We start from the raw sequence: 10,000 nt of genomic DNA, 5'->3' as shown, positions 1-10,000 counted from the left end.
CTCCATTTCACCATCTTATCTTGCCTTATCTTGGGAAGGAGAATTAAATAAGTTTTAAAATACGATTTCGGACCGAAATCCTAACATTATTAACCCCAAAACCCCAAACAAACATCTGTGAAACTCGGTCGTATTTTACCCTGCGGCGATGGTGGTCTTGTGGTATGACACTGGCTTTCGGATCGGAAGATTCCTGGGTTCGAGCCTGGCTCGGCGTATAGTTGAGTCCTTGGAAAAGGCTCTTTATTCACATTTTCTCACCGTGCTCGGGTTGTAAAATGAGTATCCGTCCGTTAACAGGGTTGTCTCGTCGGAAATAATTGTAATATCGCCTAACATGTGCCATGTCTCGTTCTACACTTTACACGTGTTGCTTTTGGTCCTTTCTAAAGCACTTTGAGCACATTAGTGGGTGTTGCTCTATATAAAAGCTCAAGTTTATTTTTAGAGCTCAAGCTCAATATGATTCTCCATATTGGACAAAGATCGTATTTTAAAAATACCTATATATATATATATATATATATATATATATATATATATATATATATATATATATATATATATATATATAATATTTTACATTTTTAAAGCGCCTACAGCTCATATTGTACGAGACGTTGGCGCTATATAGATATGAAGTTTTATTATCTTTCTCCTCACGTTATATAACCAATCAAAACCTTTCATAGGCTTAAAAGGGACACTATAATTTTCTCAAAATGTCCGATCCAAACAAGGGATGTAATGCCTAATAAATGCTATGTATTTAGGTAACATGTTCACAGTATCCGCTTGCCAACTTTAATATACCAACGCACAAAAATGTGCGTAAGCTTTAACACCGATTGATATAATTTAATGAAAACTTATCACTAACAGGCTGTTTAAAAATAATAACAAAAAAGCTAAGTAACGTCAACTTCGTTCCTTCTATAATAGATGGCGTGCTCAAGTATTCTAATGATATCAAATTTTCCTATTTTACCTTCATTATTACCTGATAAAAATGCATTGTTAATTTTATTCATTTAATGCTGAACACGTACCTTTTTATAAAGTGTCTTTCACACAAGAATGTTATCCATTCCTGACTATTCTGACCGTACTCTGAAAAACCCATATTTTAACATTTGGCCAGAAAACTCGTCCTTCAAATATGGTTCGATTTAAAATGACTCTTATCCAGGCATAAACTATCAAACACGGAACTTCACGGATTAGGGCAGAAAGTCTCACGTTTGAGAATTTTTGCAAAGACGAGGTTCATTTAATCGATCGTTATTTGAAGGAAGAGTTTTCTGGCCAAATTTTTAAATATATGATTTTCCAGATTATGGCAGTTAACAAACTGGCTATCAAACAAGGGGTTCCCTTTTGTCATTAAAGCAAACTCTCTCGTTTATGTGTTAATTGATGTGAAAAAGTGAAATAAATAAAATTTCAAATTACTTAACCGAATTGTCTAGATCTTGCCCTTTTTTGCGACGGAATAAATAATATTATAATAAGTAACAAGATGCGTCTAGCTCCCCTGTCTAGTCTAGACGTTTCTTGTACAAATGTAACATTGTGGTGACATTTGAAAGGGCCTGTCAATTCGACAATGAGGATGATAAAAATCACACAAGATAATATCAAGTTCGGATAATGAGGACAACCATTTTGTTGGGCAAAAGCATCTCAACGTCACTCGGGGTCGATCTCGGTCCTTTTGTGTGTGAAGCGAGTGCTTTATCTACTGAGCTTTGGGATCTTCTTTTAGTAAGCAATGGTAAAGATGGTGGATATGGTGATGGGGATATCTGATCAATAGGGAGCAAAAAGGTGGTGTCTTAAAACTGGTTTCAGCCTAATTGGAAATGTAAAACCACTCTTCCCGGGCATTGGATACACAATTTGTGTCAGTTATTGATCTTCTGATTTCAAGGTGATGGCATCTTATTTTCTAGTCTATTATATTATGCAGTTCGTCCTTAGAGATCATCCTTCCTCGCTCTTTGTAAAGCGCCTTGTAAAACGCTTTGAGCACGTTTGCGCTATATAAATGCTCTAGTTTATTTATTTATTTTTTTTTTTAACGTCCTGTGATCCCAAGAATCTACCCATACATCCTGCTTCTAAATTAGTTATGCCACCTTATTGATTCAATCTGAAACATATCCACTATTAGTCTCCCAAAGGACTGGTTCATATTATTATAGATGGAATTTGAATGGTTCCATACATACTTCCAAGGATTTTGGAACGTATTGTGTGACATCACATCATGACTTCTCTGCCCTACTAGCTGCGCCGGCATAAACACTCCACTACGAGGCACTCTAAAGGATATGGTATACACGTCGCTGGAATTACTTTTGGCAAGTGGCTGGCTATAAAAGGTGTTTTGAGATTTTGCGATGGAAATCGGTGTTTCCCCAATAATATATTTTGCTCGCTTTTGAATATTTTCACTTCATTTTAAGTAATATTTGCACTTTAAATATTTTAATCTAGATAATGTTTTCCGAGGGCACTCAACCAGTCACTCACTCATTCTTAATTTTTTTTTTCAAATTGAGCTTTTATATAGGGCAATATCCACTAAACGTACTCAAAGCGCTTTACAATGGATCCCTGACCAACAGCAACACGTAACATGTAGAACCGGACAACGCTGTTAACGGCGAGGTACTCATTTTACACCCGAGTACTGTGAGAGAATGTGAGTAAGGGGCCTTTTCCAAGGACTCAATTATACGTCGAGCGAGGCTCGAACCCAGGACCTTCCGCTCCGAAAGCGAGTGTCATACCACAAGACCACGTAACGCACAAGAATAGCAACTTTAAGGGAAATCCCCAAGTGTTACATTTAAATTTAAGGGAAAAGTCTACGATTACAAAAGTAGCTCTTGTGCGCATGCATACCAGTATAGCGGATATTTTTATTAGTTCAGCAAATACATTGATCACTGCTATGTTGAAACTCCCATTTCCGTCAGTAACCCCCCCCCCCCCACCCCCCCCCAAAAAAAAAAAAAAACAACAAAAAAACAAAAACAAAACAAAAACAGAAACAAAATAAAACAAAAAAAAAAACAAAACAAAACAAAACAAAACAAAACAAACTAAAAAAACTACAAAAAACAAGAAACTAAAACAAAAGAGAAAACTTTAGCATTTATATAGCGCAACATACACCAAACGTGCTCAAAGCACTTTATAAGAGATCCCTAATCAACAGCAACACTTAACATGTAGGATGAGAAATGACGCCTGTTAGGCGATATTACATTACTTTCCCGACAGAAACAACGCAGTTAACGGCCAGGTACTCATTTTACACCTGAGTACGGTGAGAGAATCTGTGTAAAGAGCCTTTTTCAAGGACTCGAACCTAGGATCTTGCAACTGTATTACATAGTCTTCCGCTAAAATGTAAAAACACCATGTTTTTTGAGCTCTTATATAGAGCAATATCCACTAAATGTGCTCAAAGCGTTTACAATGGGTCCCTGGTCAACAGCAACATTTAACATATAGGACGAGACATGACGCCTGTTAGGCGATATTACAATTTTTCGGACAAAGACAACGCTTTTAACGGCCAGGTACTCATTTTACACCTGAGTGTGGTGAGAGAATGTGAGTAAAGAGCCTTTTCCAAGGACTCAACTATGCTACGAGCGAGGTTCGAACCCAGGACCTTCCGATCCGAAAGCGAGTGTCATACCACTAGACCACATAGCCGCACAGTTGCCAAAGCGACATTAGTTTATTGAATTAGTGTAAGTTTTAATCAAAACAACCGAATTAACTTTATATCATTTCAATTATTTCAACTAAATCTATAAAATACAGTTTTTTATACAAATCCCGTTACTGCCAAGTGCCAACTTTTTGATTTGGCTGACAGATTCCCCGACCGAGACATCGCTGATCTTGTCAACCACCTTTGAGGCTACAGAATTACGCTAGGCAAGAAGAAATTGGATTGCTGATTTAAGATAACTTCAAGGGAAGATCACTTAACACGCCAGGGAATCATACAAACAGCTAAGATGACTCCGCAAATGAGGCAACTAAAACAACCCTCACCTTAAGTCTTCGGTGCGTCCTAAGAAAACTCTGAAATCGGTTATTTCTTGCCATAGATGGGGAACGCTACAGCTTAAAATATGATTTTGATTGCTAAAGATAAGTCTGTACGTGTGTGTGCATGTATGTGTGTGTGTGTGTGTGTGTGTGTGTGTGTGTGTCATCATGATCGATGACATTTCTTCTCCTTTTTTTATTAGGATTTTTCTCCAAATTCTAAACCTATAATTTCATAGATCTCTTTCTTATTCAACATTATGCTTTCGATTCATATTTGTTAACAGGTCGATTTGATGTATCTTTCGTCACACCGTGTTTAAAGGCCAAATGGTCTATTTAATTGTTATATTATTATTATTATCATTATTATTATTATTATTATTATTATTATTATTATTATTATTATTATTATTATTATTATTATTATTATATTATTTATTATTATTATTATTATATCATTATTATTATTATTTTATTATTATTATTTATATTCATTAATTATATTTCATCATCATCATCATCATCATCATCATCTATCATCATCATTATTATATTATTATATATTATTATCATTATTATTATTATTATTATTATTTTATTTATTATTATTATTTATTATTATTATTATTATTATTATCAATTTATTATTATTATTATTATTATTATTATTATTATTATTATTATTATTATTATATTATTATTATTTTCAAAACCGCTTTTCTACATATTGTTAACGTCAAATGAACATATCTCAGTCAATGTATTGACATCAAATACATGGCAAAATGTAGTGAATTTTCTGTGTTTACATGATACCAAAAGAAAATTAAATTTCAATAAAATGTGGGCATCCGAACATTCTAAATAGCGTTTGGCTTTTGACAATTTGAGAGACATTTAAATCGATTGATATTTGAAGGACGATTTTTTTTGTCAACTTTTTAAATTTGTATTTTCAAGAATACGGCAGTGAATGGGTTAAAGTGGCAGCACTTTATATGATATCCGGATTGATGGGAGATAAGGGCTCTACTTGTTCAACCTGGGTAAGAAACATATTCTGCCGTTTTCTGCCCCCCCCCCCCCCAAAAAAAAAAAAAAATAAAAAAAAAATTTAAAAAATCAATAATAATGATAAAACAATTCTAAACAATGGTTTTCTAAAATATCAAACTTTCACTTTGACTATTCAAAAAAAAAAATTTGAATTACGAGATAACCTATTATGCGGTCTTCATTGCCCTTTTTGGAGAGCAGACGGACTTTGTTTCAGGTACACATGAAAAACCTTTCCGCGTAATCATTAGAGGCTTGCTGTTTATTTAGCGACGTCACTATAACCCGAATCGTGCTGTGTGTCATTGTGTGTATTTTCTTTTCTTGTGTGTGTTGTATTGTAGAAAACCAGGACTTCTCTCCTGTAGGTACCGTGGCCTTCGTCAACTCATGGCCTGATCCTAACCCACAAAAAATCGTCGTAAAAGAAGACGAAGATCAAGGAGAAAAAACACCTCAATTGTGAGTTGTAATCAATAGCTCAACCCATAGATAGAACGAAGTTGACGTCACTCAGGTCTGTGTTTTTGTTTTTTGCCATCCATGTTTATGAGTAATTCTCACTAAACTGTATTAACCAGACTATAAACGTTCAATGTTACATATCATAGTTTTGTGCGGTAATCCGTTGTATTTCAGGATGGCAATGTTGTGAGTTTCTAAGCTAAGCGCACATCATCTATAGAATCATTTGTTTCCTTGAGAATTTCTAACAACAACTACTACTTTCTTTTCACTTTTATTCCTTCTTTTGTGACTCAACTTTTTGGTCAGTATCAGCCCTTAAATTGACGAAGGCAACGATTGTACCTTTGGCAGATTACTTGACGGAACTTAAATGAATGACCTTGACCTTGGATGATGTCCCCTCTCGCCTGATCATTCATTAGTGAGGGATTGCGAACTCGATTGAAACTCGTTTCATTTCCCAGGTCTTAAACTGAATAACGTTATAATCATCTCAATAACTGACACAACCAACTCAGGTATCAAACAGTACCATGGTTATAGGTAGTGACGAATATTTTAAATAGTAGTAGAAAAAGTAAGAAAAATAACGCCAAACAAGGCAATTGTGCTATATTTTGATACGGTCTGCATAGTAAAATAAATTAAATGGAAAACTTGTCAAACTCAGAAAGCATGGCGAATCCATGGAAATGAATAGTCCATTCAGTTCATCAAGCCGAAACTATTCATTACGATAAACTGATCTTTAGCTATCTTATGAGTCAGACGGAAAATACTCTCGTTCAGGTGGTTACTGAACATACATTTATTCTTTCCTCTTATATATATATATATATATATATATATATATTATATATATATATATATATATATATATATATATATATATATATATAACAGTATTTAAATGCCATTTACTCTTGCTACTGTTTTCATGTCGATGTTAGCCTTTTCTTGACAGCATTAAATTTGCACATGAGATTTGATTTTCTCGTCAAATTTGCTGAATGAAAAGAAAACACAAGAGTCTATATATAGAACTCTATTGACCCCAAAGATTGTATTATAGATACTGCAATAACATTATTAAACTATGATTATAATGTGACATGAAAGACATTTGTGGACATTGGATGACGACTTAAACTTACGTGTACAAATGCAATTAACTTATGTAAATAAGTGCTCGTCACACGTTTGTTAGCGTTAAAAAAACTGTGTCAATTAAAGTAGCACGGAACGATGGTGGCAATTTAAAAATAATATCGTGGTCGAAGTGCAGGTCTCTTTTACTGCTCGTCACATTTACTTATCTATGAGATTCATAAATAATATTAGGACATAAGGTTCAAACTGTCGACTTGACTGGTATACACAGCCAACCAGATAATACTTTTCTCAGTTCATTCTTATTGTCCAACTACACGGAGATACTCGTCTTGTAACTCCAACCAAGTAGCCAAATTGGAAAAAAAAACATCATTAGATCGTGACTGATTCCTCCCCCCCCCTATCTCTCTCTCTCTCTCTTTCTCTCTCTCTCTCTCTCTCTCTCTCTCTCTCTCTCTCTCTCTCTCTCTTCTCCCAACACGCCAACTGGCACCGTCCTAATTTTCGACACCCTCCCTACCACCCTCGTCCAATCCCCCACGAATAGTACTAATATTCCGTACTCTGGAAAAACCCCATATTTTAAAATTTGGCCAGGAAACTCGTCCTTCAAATATTGATCGATTTAAATTACCCTCGTCTTGGCAAAAACTCTCAAACCTGGGAATGTGAAAGACTTGAGAGTTTTTTTTTTTTGTTGCCAAGATGAGGGTCATTTAAATCGATTGATATTTGAAAGACGAGTTTTCTGGCCAAATTTTAAAATATGGGTTTTCCAGAGTACGTCAGATTAGTTCTTAAGGTCTCTGACCATGTTGCCAGAGGTCAGGTTATTGACAGACGCCCACGCTGTCTTTTTTTTAACCCTTTCAGGCAGAATTCGATTTTAAGATCCGGCATAATTTCTTACTACTTTAACACCAAGAGTGACAAGAACACTCCCAAATCTGCATGTTCGGACAATTAAAAAAGCAGTAGTCCTTCAGGGCCATTAGGCCCATGGGGCCGGGGTTTTCCCCCGGCGTCTACAAGGTGAAATGGGCAATAGCAATTGCTTGCTATGCTTTGGATAGGACGCTTGTTTATCGCAAAGTGCTTTCCGCCAGATCTGACATAACCAGCTACCCAATAACTGCTTGGTGGACAAAGGTGTGTGTGTGTGTGTGTGTGTGTATTGTGTGTGTGTGTGGGGGGGGGGGGGGTATCAGAAAAAATCTTGACTTCAGTCGGGATCGATCTTCGTTACTTTGCGTGTGATGCGAGTGTTCTACATACCAACTGAGCAATCAGCCCCTCGGATAAATGGAGGGAGAAATTAATTGGGACATAACCATTCAGCCGTTTATAGGGAGGAGACTGTCATTCCTGTCATGCTTGCTTGAGTCATGTCAAACATAACACATGGGTGTGTTATTCTCTGAATGTCTTGTGCAATTTGTCTTTACATTCATTCTTCCCCCCACTGCGGATGCAGTATTACAGGATTATAGACATGTAGATATAGAGGGAATAAAAGTGTGATGTCCCAATACGGTTCCAATCTGATTGGAAGTGTAAACCCAGTCTTCCAGAGGACTGAATACATACATTGTGCTCCTGATCTTCTCGCTTCACAGTGATGGCATAATATTTTCTAACCTAAATTAATACTGGTCGTCAATAAAAATCACCCAACGCCCCTTAATCATAAGAACCTGTCTAGGGTCACAAAAAAAAACAAAAAAAAAAAAACAAACTAACTGAGCGTACGCACTGTACATACATCGCAGCGGTTAGGCAGATTGAAGTGTCTGGCCACTGCTGTGTGCACAGTTCGATATGTCGCACAAGTGTTGCACGAATCTGTCAACCAGCTTTATTCCGGTTTCACCAACATAAGCAATTCCACACAGCTAGCGTGTAATTGCATAGACAAGATTGCGGTCCGTGCATGTAAAAGGCTGCCTGATGCCCCAAATCTTGTCTGGGAAGCTGTCTCTGTCGTACTCCCACAGGTACCCACAAGTCTTGCATCGGGGCCGCATGCATGATCTGGCTTTAGGCCCATCCGTGGGTATCGGCTCCAGGCTGCTTTAGACGAGGAGATCCCTCAGGTTACGATCCCGTCGACCTGTGGAGATTATATTTAATATCAAAATCAATGGCGTCAAGTGTTAAAAGTTTCAATGTCTGCATGTGTCCACTTACCATTTCCCTCCTTCAAACTCCAATCTTTTGGCCCGTCATGATGGCAGTTTTGAGGATTTTTCTCTATTTTTTTTTTTCAAATTGAAAGTCTGGTATTATATTTGGTAGTATTACAAAATATGCGCGACACATTTCATTCCGATTTTGAAGTGTTCGTTACGTCAATTAAAAAAGCTTCCTCTACCAGTTTTAAAACGCCTCTGGTTCTATGAATAAATAAATGTATGAGTGAAAATATTCTTGCGAAATGGAACAGAAGCAGTTGAATTCTTTAATGGTTTGGACAATTCATAAAGCTTATGTAGTTGCCGTTCGTGAGTTCTACAAACAAGTTATAAAAAGATTTGCAGGGATAGAAACATCGTCATGCAATTTTACTTTATAAGTATTTAAGTAGGTAAGTCTTTTCTTTAAATTCTTTTTTCCTTCTTTTCATGCGTAAGTCATTTTCTTCATCTGATTCTGGCACCACCTTATACTGTAAGCATGCCACGCCACTGATTATTATTATTATTATTATTATTATTATTATTATTATTATTATTATTATTATTATTATTATTATTATTATTATTATATTATTATTATTATTTTATTATTATTATTATTATTATTATTATTATTATTATTATTATTATTATTATTATTATTATTATTATTATTATTATTATTATTATTATTTTTATTACAACAGTATTATTATATTACAATACAATATTATTACTATTGTAAAGCGATTTGAGCTCGTTTTGGTGGATATTGGGATGCACTATATAAAAAGCTCAATGACTTTTCTCATCTAATATAATTAATCATTATGTTTGTCGTTGCTTTGCCTATTAAGATTTATCTCCGTCTTTTAAATACGACAATAAACAGGTATATGGATATTGACCAAAAAAAAAAACAACAAAAAAAACAAAAAAAAAAAAAAAACAAAAAAACAAAAACAAAAAAAAAAACAAAAAAAAACACCAAAAAAACACTTAAATAATAACAAACAAAAAAAATTGTTAAAAAATAAAAAAATGTCAATAAATAGATAAATAAATAAATAAACATATGTTTAAAATGAAACAGAAAATGACTTGATTTT

The 10,000-nt window shown here is 34.9% G+C and overlaps 1 protein-coding gene across 1 annotated transcript in view; it reads left to right on the top strand.

Annotated features, from left to right (window-relative positions):
* LOC144968011 (2-oxoisovalerate dehydrogenase subunit beta, mitochondrial-like) overlaps positions 1-10,000 on the top strand; it is a 138,499-nt gene that overhangs the window by 127,489 nt on the left and 1,010 nt on the right. The window lies entirely within an intron of this gene.

Source organism: Berghia stephanieae, chromosome 3 (genome assembly GCF_034508935.2).
Source record: "Berghia stephanieae isolate SIO BIC M18660-M18661 chromosome 3, UCSD_Bste_1.3, whole genome shotgun sequence".
Lineage (NCBI taxonomy): Eukaryota > Metazoa > Mollusca > Gastropoda > Nudibranchia > Aeolidiidae > Berghia > Berghia stephanieae.
Note: the sequence above shows the minus strand (reverse complement) of the source record. Positions and strands in the feature narration are given on the sequence as shown.